At 43.8% G+C, this 12385-nt stretch overlaps 1 protein-coding gene across 2 annotated transcripts in view; it reads left to right on the top strand.

Moving 5' to 3' along the window:
- The window catches only part of FOXK1 (forkhead box K1), a 45449-nt gene that overhangs the window by 1358 nt on the left and 31706 nt on the right, over positions 1-12385 (top strand). The window lies entirely within an intron of this gene.

Below are 12385 nucleotides of genomic sequence, written 5' to 3'. Positions count from 1 at the left end.
TCCTATTCTTGTTCGCAATTGCGGACAAGAATAGCCATTTTCTATGTTAGTGCCGCCGTGTGGGATCCGCAAATTGTGGAACGCTCACGAGTCGGCATCCGTGTTTTGCGGATATGCAAAACACGACGGTTGTCTTAATGAGACCTAGTAGAGCAGGAGGAGCTGAAAAGATTTAAAGAGGACCTTTCAGTCGTCCTGACATTATCATGTAACTAGCTGGCAGGGTAGGGCATGCGAGATGGCTTACTATTTTCTCTATGTGCCGCTCTGTTCGCCCGCTGTGCCCCCGTTCTGGTTTCTTGCCTGGTATGTAAATCCATACCATCGGTACAGGGAGGAGGAGACGGCCTCTCCTTCTCCCTGGGACTGGTTAGAGTGACCCCTTAGGACACTTCCATCCGGCTTATTGTCGGGCCTATAGGCAACATGTGAGCACACGTCCAGATCACAGATGGGTAATGTAGGATTTTGTGTCAGTTGCATTGACAATGTAACATTGCGATCTTTATGTCATATGACACATGTCACTGTGTGCCTCAGCCTTATTGGTGACCCCTCATATGTACAACCGGTAGGGCTACACCCTCACACACAGTAGACTGCAGAGACCATTAAAGGGTTGTCTCATTAAGACAACTTACAGGGTAGGGGTTAGGAGTCAGATCGGTAGGGGGCCGATCACTGGGGGCCCGTATTCCCCCAGGCATGCATGCCGCCACTTAATTCCATTCTGTGGGGCTGCCCTGGGTACTTGAGTGCCTGTAGTTGGGTGGAGAGTTGGCATTTGGAGAATCAGCGTGGGCCCCAGTGGTTGGGACTCCATCAATCAGACACTTACCACCTATCCACAGGATTTGTAATGGGACAGCCCCTTTAATATGATTGTTTGCCCTCAGTTTGCTCTCGTTGGCAGCATATCCCCCCCGTCCCCATTACAGTCAATGTGCTATATGGAGCGGCGGCACGGCGAAATAGTGGCAGGACAGATCCGACAGGGTGAACAGCTTGTCGGATCCGTCCTGCCGTTAGTGTGAAAGTAGCCTACGTCAATGGGGACGGATCCGTTTTCACTGATACAATCTGGCACAATAGAAAACGGATCCGTCCTCCATTGACTTTCAATGGTGTTCAAGACGGATCTGTTTTGGCTATGTTAAAGATAATACAAACGGATCCGTTCTGAACAGATGCATGCGGTTTATATTATGTGAACGGATCCGTCTGTGCAGATCCATGATGGATCCGCACCAAACGCGAGTGTGAAAGTAGCCTTACTAGTTATGACATACTCAGTAAGTGTGTGTTCACATCTGTGGTGTCCAGCCTGTTGTTTTATACCAGAATTGGACACAACTGCTGAAATGTTTGTGCGCGGGTCCTGTGCGGGGCAGAAAAACTCAGCACGCTTAGGGTGGATGACATCTGTGTTGCATTTTTTTTTTTTTTTTTCGGACTCTTTATAACAATGCGTCCGCAAAAATGATTGTGTGCTGTTGTAGGCAGCATATCCCCTGTTTACACGGGACGATGTGTCTATCGGATGCGGAGCAGAAATATCATTGTGTCAGTTGGTTCTTAAAGGGGTTGTCTCACTTCAGCAAATGGCATTTATTATGTAGAGAAAGTTAATACAAGGCACTTACTAATGTATTGTAAGTATCCATATTGCTTCCTTTGCTGGCTGGATTCATTTTCCCGGAACATTATACACTGCTCGTTTCCATGGTTTACGACCACCCTGCAATTCATCAGCGGTGATCGTGCTTGCACACTATAGGAAAAAGCACCATCCTTTGTGAGCTCCCCCATTCCCCGCCACCAGAAAGGCCAGCACTTTTTCCTATAGAGTGCAAGCATGACCACCACTGATGGATTATAGGTTGGTCGTAACCATGGGAACGAGCAGTTTATAATGTGATGGAAAAATGAATCCAGCCAGCAAAGGAAGCAGTACGAATAATAACAATACATTAGTAAGTGGCTTGTATTAACTTTCTCTACATGATAAATGCCACTAACTGAAGTGAGACAACCCCTTTAATTTTACTTTTTGGTGTTAGGAGACATTCAGTGTAAAACTAATGTGCCAGATGCCAGAATGCCTCCCACATCAAAACATGGGATCCGTTTTCCTCCAGCTTTTCTGTGCTTGACGTCGTATACATTTGACTGTAACAGAATATATTGGTTGACTAGTTATTACATGTTGTGTACTACACAGTATAGTGCTGCATACTACACTGTTCTTGCTGTCAAAGTGTGAACAGAGTCTTAGGGTAGTTTCATACTAGCAGGGTCCAGCAAAAACGCTACCGTTACTGGTAATACAACCGTCTGCATCTGTTATGAACGCATCCGGTTGTATTATCTTTAACATTGTTTCAGAGAAAACAGATTCGTTTTGGCAATCTGCCACAATAGAAAACGGATCAGTTTTGAAATCCATTGAAAGTCAATGAATGACGGATCCGCTTTCCGTTGTGGAAGAGAAAACGGATCCGTCCAAATTGACTTGCATTGGGGGTCGTTTTTCCCAGGACGTAAAGCAAAATACAACATGTTGCGGTTTGCTCTCCGGCCTGGGAACGGAATGCATTTTGGAGCCTTCCGTTCTGTTCAGGTCAGCTGTGTCCCCATTGACGATGAATGGGGACAAAACTGAAGCATTTTTTTGGTATTGAGCCCCTATGACGGAACTCAATACCGGAAAACTTTAACGCTAGTGTGAAACTAGCCTTAGGCCTCTTTCAGACGAATGTGTCCTGTGTGGAAATCACGCACCATGTGTGAGCATGATTCCTCGTTATGGACACTGCTCATTTTACAGGATTGCACAGCATTATAATGATTTATAATGCTGTGTGTCTCTGTAGGACCTCAATCACATCTCCAGAATTGTACTGGCATAATGCTGTCAGTGTAAGGCTACAGGCACACAACCGCGCAGTTTTTTTTGCGGTCTGCAAAAAACGGATGCCGTCTGCGTGCCTTCCGCAATTTGCAGAACGGGTGGCCCATTGTAGACATGCCTATTCTTGTCCGCAAAACTGACAAGAATAGGACATGCTATATTTTTTTTTGCGGGGCCACGGAACAGAGCAACGGATGCGGACAGCACACGGAGTGCTGTCCGCATCTTATGCGGCCCCATTGAAATGAATCGGTCCGCACCTGAGCCACAAAAACGGCGGCTCAGATGCGGACCAGAACAATGGCCGTGTGCTCGAGGCCTAATTCTGTAGCAGTACGGTCAGGTGGAGACACACAACATTACAAATTACTATAATGCCGTGTGCTCCTGCGAGACAAGCAAGCGTCTGTAACACACTGAGCGTGATTTCCGCACAGAGGCCGGAGGCTTCATGCACAACTTCCATATTGCAGATTCTTGTCATTGGAAACTGATTGAGCTGCCATAGAGGTGCATGTGGCCTTGCTGTACCTCCATGTGTATCTGATTTCATGCACAGGGTTTGTTTCTGATCCCATACAGAAAACAAGTATGACATGCTGACATGGCGCATTTCGGAGGAGTTCCCCAGTAGAAGACCTGCTTCTAGGAGAGACTACCTCCTGGTATATTCATATGATGCAGATTTGTTGCACAAATGTCTACATTTGCTGCTGCTGCAGAAACAACCCCGTTCAGATGAATGGAACTTATTTTCAGTTGCAAGAATTTCTGCAACAAGTCTGCATATGAACATGCCCCAAGACTGACTCTTCCTATTTATCCAACTTGCATAATATCTATGGCCGAATTACACAGTGACTTGTGGTCATGACACAAGTTAATAGTTTCACATTTGAAGGAATAAATTTGCTAATTGTAGTAAAATAGCTCTGCAACAGCCCAAGACATGTTGTTCCCTCCCAACCGTCCCGATTCCGCAGGACGGTCCCGGATTGCAGTGGCTGTCCCGCTATGAGGGAGGTATGTCCTGCTTTCTGGCAGCTGTCCATAGGAAGCAGAGACAGTTGCCTGTGTATTATGATGAACCTAGTGTGGAAAACATTTTCCGCAGCGCACTTTGCCGCACAATGTGGCCCTCTTTGTTTATTTAGAGAGTTGGGAGGTATGCTTATATGCTTAACCCTTTCACCCCCTGGAGTTTTTAATTTTTTTTTGCTTTTTCGTTTTGCGCTCCCTGCCTTCCCAGAGTCATAACTTATTTGTCTGTTCACATAGCCATATGAGGGCTTGTTTTTTGCTGGACAAGTTGTACATTCCAACGCCACTATTTAATATAGCATATGATGTAGTGGTAAGCGGGGAAAAAAATTCCAAATGGGGTGAAATAGCAAAAAAAAAACAATTCTACCACAGTTGTACGTTTTTTAAATTTTATTTAAGACGTTCAATGTACGATGAAACTGACCGGTTACTTTTATTCTACAGGTCATTACGAATTCAGCGATGCCTTATATGTATAGTTTTTCTTGTGTTTTAATAGTGATTAAAAAATGAAAAAGTGGGAAAAAAAATAATTTTATTATTCATTTTATATGTGTATGGAGCTGTATAGGGGCTCATGTTTTGCTGGGCGATCTGAACTTTTAATTGATACCATTCTGGGGTGTGTATGACTTTTTGATTACTTTTTATTTACCGTATTTATCGGCGTATAACACGCACAGGCGTATAACACGCACCTTCATTTTAAGAGGGAAATTTCAGGAAAAAAAGGGTAGCTCAGAACTTTTTTTTATTAATATTAATACCACTTATAAGGTAAATAATGTAAAAGGATGACACTTATGGGGCTCTGTGGATGACACTTTTGTCATCCACAGATCCCCATAAGTGTCATCTACAGATCCCCCATCAGATGGATCAGTGTGGAGAGAGGAGGCGGGGACACTCATGGCGGGGCTCGGTGCAGTGACTCTACTCTAATACACCGGGCCCCGCAACTGTTAAACATTCAATCTACCTCTATATCTAATTGTACGGTACTTACTGTAGTACCGGAGGTATAACATTAAGACGGCGCAGACCGGCATCTCCCTCGGTCATGCGCCGCCTGTCTCCGCTCCCTCCTCATGCGCCGCCTGCCCCAGCTCCCTCCTCATGCGCCGCCTGCCCCAGCTCCCTCCTCATGCGCCGCCTGCCCCAGCTCCCTCCTCATGCGCCGCCTGCCCCAGCTCCCTCCTCATGCGCCGCCTGCCCCAGCTCCCTCCTCATGCGCCGCCTGCCCCAGCTCCCTCCTCATGCGCCGCCTGCCCCTGCTCCCTCCTCATGCGCCGCCTGCCTGCTTATCTCACTTTATGAATGAACAGGCAGGCGGCGCATGACAGAGTGAGCTGGGGCAGGCGCCGCATGACAGAGGGAGCTGGGACAGGCGGCGCATGAGGAGGGAGCTGCGGCAGGCGCTGCGCCGTATTAATGTTATACCTCCGGTATGTAAAAACATTGCTTCTTAACATTATATCGGCGTATAACACGCATACATCATTTGCCCCCTATTTTCAGGGGGAAAAAGTGCGTGTTATACGCCGATAAATACGGTAATTTTTTTGTAGAAAATGAAGCGACCGAAAACGGCAAATCGGCCATTTGGACGCTTTTTTCCATTTTGCCGTTTGCCGTATGGGGAATATATTTTTATACTATGGGCATTTTCGCAGATCGCGACACCCATGTTGTGTATTTTTTTTATTTTTTTATTTTGGGAAAAGGGGGGTGATTTGAAATATATATATTTTTTACTTTTATTTTATTTTTTACACTTTTTTATAGTTCCCATAGGGAACTATAATATGCCATCCTTAGATTGCTATACTCATTGACTCCAATGCACTAGCATTGGAGTCTATTAGAAAATTGCTTGTTTCCTATGGAGCCCTATTACAGGCAAGGGCTCCATAGGAAATACTATACAGCAGCCTCCTGTCATTCACAAAGACAGGGGCTACTGCACACAAGCTCCGGCTCCTCCGATTGCTGCACGGGGGAGCCGGAGCACCACCAGAAAAACGCGCTTTCGGTTTTCATCGCGCTCAGATGCCCTGGTCAGGATTGACCACGGCATCTGAGTGGTTAAATGTCCACGATCAGCATTACTGCCGGTTCTGGACATGAGCCGTGGGTGTTTGCTATAAGAAGCAGACGTCCACCCGCGGCTGTGGTGCCTGCAGCGCTGAGGAGCGGGCGCCATCTTTAAAGACCGTACTATTATGTCGCTGGTCGGGAAGGGGTTAAAGGGAATCTGTAACCTTGAAATACACTGCTAAACAAGGCATTGTGCCTTGTAAGGCTAGTTTCACACTAGTGGCAAGAGACTCCGGCAGGCTGTTTCCACTACCATCTCAGGACTCGTGCACACGATTGTTCTTTCAGTCTGATACACTGATCTTTTCTGGATCAGATGCAGACCCATTCATTTAAATGGAGCTGAAATAGGGTTTACCAATGTAGTCTATGGGAGAATCAGTGCACTTCTATCGTTATAGTCATTAGGGCCGGAGCGGTAGTCCGTGGGCACGCGTGCACTAGCGGCAGGACGGATCAGACAGGCTGCTCACCTGCCGGAACAGCCTGCTGGAGGTCCGTGCCGCTAGTGTGAAAGTATCATAAGATGAATGTAATGATATCTTTCACTTTGAATCCATTGATTCATTCAGTAGAAAAGTGCTTTTAATACATATGCAAATAAACTGTTAAGTGCACTAAAGGTGGGCCCAAGCCTCTCTGTGCACCATTGCTTCTTCTGACAGCAGGCAACGGTTTTATACAGCAGGCAACGGTTTTATACAGCAGGCACCCTTGGTTGTGTGTGTGATCACAGACTTAATCCCTCAGATGCTGTAGTCTAGGGATGCCCAACCTGCGACCATCCAGCTGTTGCAAAACTACAACTCCCATCATGCCCGATCAGCCTCCAGCAGGGCATGATGGGAGTTTGTTTTACAACAGCTGGAGGGCCGCAGGTTGAGCTTCCCTGCTGTAGTCAATTGTGACCCACAGCATCTGCTCCCCGGTGACCCCTGTTCAGTTGCTATGCCATCCTGGGACTTTCTGAAGGCCTTGAGGCCTGCCATAGCAAAGTTTGTCAGGCAGATCTTGATAAAAGTGCACTGATTCTTCTATAGACTGCAATGGTAAACCCTATTTCAGCTCTATTTAAATGAATGGGTCTGCATCCGATCCGGAAAAGATCAGTGTATCAGACTGAAAGAACAATCGTGTGCATGAGTCCTGAGATGGAAGTGGAAAGTCTGTGGAAAATATAAAATGTATGGCAGACAAGCCTTTTTCGCTAGTGATGTTTTTCATCTCTCTAGCATTTAAAAAAAATAATGCAGCACGTTGAAACTTTTGGACTTTTTTTCTGACATTTCCTTTTCTATATGGTAAAAATGTCAGCATAAAAGAGTGTGTGAAAATGCTAGACTACATCTTTGTGTTTAGAAGGCCTTATACAAACCAGAGGGCTCATGAATGCCGCAATGCTGTATGTATAGACCACATAGTGGCACATGGAGTGCCTATATACAGTGCAGTTGGAAAGTCTTCAGACTCTTTCACTTTAAAAATTTGGGGTATTGAATATACCCCAACATTTTTTGCAAATTTATAAAATAAAATAAATTCAGTATGGGCATAAATATTCAGACCCTTTGCTATTGACATTTAGCTCTTGAGGCCTCCCATTTTCTTGGTCATCTTTAAAATGTTTCTACACCTTTACTGGAGCCTATCTGTTGTACATTCAGCTGCTCGGAAATGATTTGAAAGGGTGCACCCTTGTCTATATAACTTAGCTGACCATACATATCAGCCAAAAACCAAGCCATGAGGAGGAAAGAACTACCTAGAGATCTGGAGAAGGGTGAAAAAATATAGAGATGGCTGTCCTACCAAATGAAGTAATCTAGGAGAAGACCCTTTGTAAGACAAGTGACCAAGAACCCAGTAGTCACTCTTGCTGAGCTCCAAAGATCCTTTGTGCAGATGGTAGAAATTTCCATAAGGTCGAACATCACTGCACCACCCCACCAATCTGGACTTGGCAAGGTGGCCAGAAAGAAGCCTCTCCTCAGTAAAAGATACAGAAAAGCTTGTCTGGGTTTTGCAAAAAAGCACCAAAGGATTCTCAAACTGTAAGAATCAAGATTATCTGGTCTGAAGAAACCAACAAAAGACAATGACCCTAAGTCCACAGCTAAGGCCCAGTTCACACATTAGGTGATTTATTTCCATCACTTATAAGCCAAAACCAGGAGTAGAGGCTACACAGAGATAAGGTATAATGAAAAGATTTGCACCTGTTCTGTGTTTTTGACCCCTACCTGGTTTGGCTCGAAATAACTGATGTGTGAACAATGCCAAAGACAACACAGGAGTGGCTTAGGGACATCTCTGTGAATGCCCTTGAGTGGCCCAGCCAGAGTTCTGACTTGAACCCAGTTGAACATCCTCTGGAGAGGCCTGAAGATGGCTGTCCATCAACATGACAGATCTTACAGCGTCACTAACGTTTCAACTGAAGTTTAGATCGGTGGGGGTCTGAGTGCTAAGACCTCTATAATCTCCAGAACGTGGATAGAAAGTGCATTGCGATCTCTCCTCGCTGCACGAGATGGGCACCATAGAAGTCTATGGGCCTGCCGATTCCAGCCTCAACATCAAGAGAGAGTGTGATATAGGTATCATTCTAGGGATCTTGGGGGTCTCAGCACTCAGACCACTATCAATCTAAGCTTTTAGTATGTCTCTAGCTTTTTGAAAAGTTAGTTTGTGGCAGAAAATCTCCAGATCCAGATGTGAAACCATGTAGCGATTGTTCCCTTACAATAAACTAGATGTCTAGACTTGACATCTGTGAATCAATGGATGTTGTATATCTGGACTTCTCCAAAGCATTTGACACTGTACCACATAAAAGGTTAGTATATAAAATCAGAATGCTCGGACTGGGAGAAAACATCTGTATGTGGGTAAGTAACTGGCTCAATTATAGAAAACAGAGGGTGGTTATTAACGGTACACACTCAGATTGGGTCACTGTCACTAGTGGAGTACCTCAGGGGTCAGTATTGGGCCCTAATCTCTTCAATATATTTATTAATGATCTTGTAGAAGGCTTGCATAGTAAAGTATAAATTAAGATTACACTAAACTGTGTAAAGTAATTAACACGGAAAGATTATCAAAATTAGGGTTATTCACTTTAGAAAAAAGACGACTGAGGGGAGATCTAATTTCTATGTATGAATATATCAGGGGTCAGTACAGAGATCTCTCCCATCATCTATTCATTCCCAGGACTGTGACTGTGACGAGGGGACACCCTCTGCGTCTGGAGGAAAGAAGGTTTGTACACAAACATAGAAGAGGATTCTTTATGGTAAGAGCAGTGAGACTATGGAATTCTCTGCCTGAGGAGGTGGTGATGGTGAGTACAATAAAGGAATTCAAGAGGGGCCTGGGTGTATTTCTGGAGCGTAATATTATTACAGGCTATAGCTACTAGAGGGAGATCGTTGATCCAGGGAGTTATTCTGATTGCCTGATTGGAGTCGGGAAGGAATTTTTTTCCCCTAAAGTGAGGAAAATTGGCTTCTACCTCACAGGTTTTATTTTTTGCCTTTCTCTGGATCAACTTGCAGGATAACAGGCCGAACTGGATGGACAAATGTCTTTTCGACCTTGTATACTATGTTACTAAGGTTTCCAACATTCTGTTTTCACTTTGTCATTATGGGGTATTGAGTGCAGATTGATGGGGAAAATTTAGAAAAAAGAAATGCACAAGGTTGCAACTTTCTGAGTGCATTATACTATAGATATAGGTGTGCCTCTATAGAATGACATTGCCTCTAGGGCTTATAGCTCGGTATGCAGCATGCATTGGAGCTTTCCCCAATTTTTTACAGAGGTATAGGCACTGTATAAAATCGTAGACACATGAAAAAACAGCACGGACCCTATAACTATGTGGGTGTTTGTATAACAGATCCAGAAAAATTATCTATTTTCAAAATTAGAAATTCTCTACTTTTAAGATGGATAGTCATACTTCATAAAATAGTTATTACTTTACATTCCCCATATGTCTACTTTATGTTGGCATCATTTTTTTTAAAATGTTATTTTATTTTTTTCGGGAAGTTAGAAGGCTTAGAAGTTTAGAAGCAGTTCAGTTATGGAGTCACTTTGTGGGGCTTACATAGTAGAAACCACACATAAATGACCCAATTTTAGAAACTACACCCCTCAAGGTATTCAAAACTGATTTTACAAGCCGTATTAACCTTTTAGGTGTTGCACAAGAATTAAAGCAAATTGGAGGGGAAATTTTAAAAATTATTTTTTTTTGTTCAGATTTTCCATTTAAATCCAATTTTCCTGTGACACAGCAAGGGTTAATGGTCAAAGAAACCTCAATATTTATTACCCTGATTCTGCAGTTTACAGAAAACCCCCATATGTGGTTGTAACCTGCAGTATGGGTGCATGGCAGGATGCAGAGGGAAAGGAGCGCCGTACGGTTCACTGAGGGCAGATTTTGCCGGTGTCAAGTCACATTTGAAAACCCAAAAAGTGACCGCATTTTGGAAACTACACTCCTCAAGGAATAAATCTAGGGGTGAAGTGAATTCTTTGACCCAAAAAGTGTTAAAAAAAACCGAAACATTAACTTTTATTTACAATATAAAGTTAAGCCCCAAATTTTTCATTTTCACAAGGGGTAAGGGGTTTGTTATGCATTTTTTCTAGAATACGGGAACACCCTATATGTGGTCATAAACCGCTGTTTGAGGACACGGCAGCACTCAGAAGGGAAGGAGCGGCAACTAGGTTTTCTAACATGTAATTTGCTGAAATTAGTTTAGGGCCCATAACATTATTTTTTTTTTTTCACCAATGTAGCTGTGTGAGGGCGTGTTTTTTGTAGGACGGGCTTTAGTTTTTGTTTACATATGTCTTGTTGATCACTTTTTATACCATTTTTTTATTTATTTTTGTGGAGGTAAAGTGGGCAAAAATTTTAATTCTGTCAGTGTTTTTTATTTTTATTTTTTATGGGGTTCCTCTTGTGGTAAATTCCGGTAAGCAGTTTGGACGTCACTGTACGTCCAAATGCGTAAGTCACTTGCAATTTGTCCAAATGCGTGAAGGGGTTAATGTCTTGTTTTGGAAAGCAGGAAAAAAATTCTACAATACGAGCACAGTTGGCACTGTCCCTTATTCAAGTTTTTTTTTGGGGGGGCTTATTCATTATTTTTTTTTCCATTATTTTAATAGTTCAGACACTTTCGTACGCAGCGATACCTACCGTATTTTTTGCTTTATAAGATGCACTCTACCCCCCTCCCCAAAAGTGGGTAAAAATGTCTTATAATGCGAATGCTAATGAGCTAGTATGCTTCAGGTGCCGGGAGTAAGGAGTGAAGCGCTGCAAGCGCTTGTAATACTCACCCTCCCGGCCTTTATTCCTCTCCTGTCTTCCCGGCCGGCGCTGCACTGTCCTGACCGCGTACAGCGTCAGGACGTAGTGCGCGCACTATGGCCTGACACTGCACGCAGTCAGGTGACAGAGCAGTTCCGGCCGGGGAGACGGGAGCGAGACTTCTGAAGGAGGTGGAGAGGAGCTGCGGTGCAGGACAGGTTTTTATTTTAATCTGATCTGAGGTCTGACGGGTCTCACTATGTGGGCTGATATAAGGTCTGAGGAGGGTCTCACTATGGGCTGATATAAGGTCTGATGGGGTTCTGACATGAAGGGCTGATGTGATGTCCTGATAAGGGGTTCAGATGTGATGTCCTGATATAGGGGCCTGATCTGATGTCCTGATATTTATGGGGGTCTGATCTGATGTGAGGTCTGATGAAAAAAATTTTTTTCTTCTTTTCCGCCTCTTAAACCTGGGGTGCGTCTTCTAAAGAGAAATATACGGTAATATGTTTTTTTTTATTGTTTATATATTTTCATATGGAAAATTGGAAAAGGGGTGATTTAAACTTTTAATATTTTTTTTTTGCTTTTTATTTATTACCTATTAGAATCCTTAGGGAGCTAGAACCTGGGATCTTTTAATCCCATGTCCTATTCACCCTAAGGGCTCATGCAAACGACCGTATGTATTTTTTGTCCGCAAAATATGGATCCACAAAAAATATGGGTGATGTTCACGTGACATCCGTATTGCATGCGTTTTTGTTTTTGCGTATCCATTGTAACAATGCCTATCCTTGTCCGCAAAGCGGACAATAACAGGATATGTTCGATCTTTTTAGCGTAATGGCCATGTGGACATACGGAATGCACACAGTCATTTCCGTTTTTTCCTGACCCATTGAATTGAATAGCTCCACATACGGGCCGCAAAAAAAACTAAACAGACATAGAAGAAAAATATGTTAGTGTGCATGAGCCAA

The sequence above is a fragment of the Bufo gargarizans genome, chromosome 8 (assembly GCF_014858855.1).
Source record: "Bufo gargarizans isolate SCDJY-AF-19 chromosome 8, ASM1485885v1, whole genome shotgun sequence".
Classification (NCBI taxonomy): Eukaryota; Metazoa; Chordata; class Amphibia; order Anura; family Bufonidae; genus Bufo; species Bufo gargarizans.
This window is presented reverse-complemented; position numbering and strand designations above follow the sequence as displayed.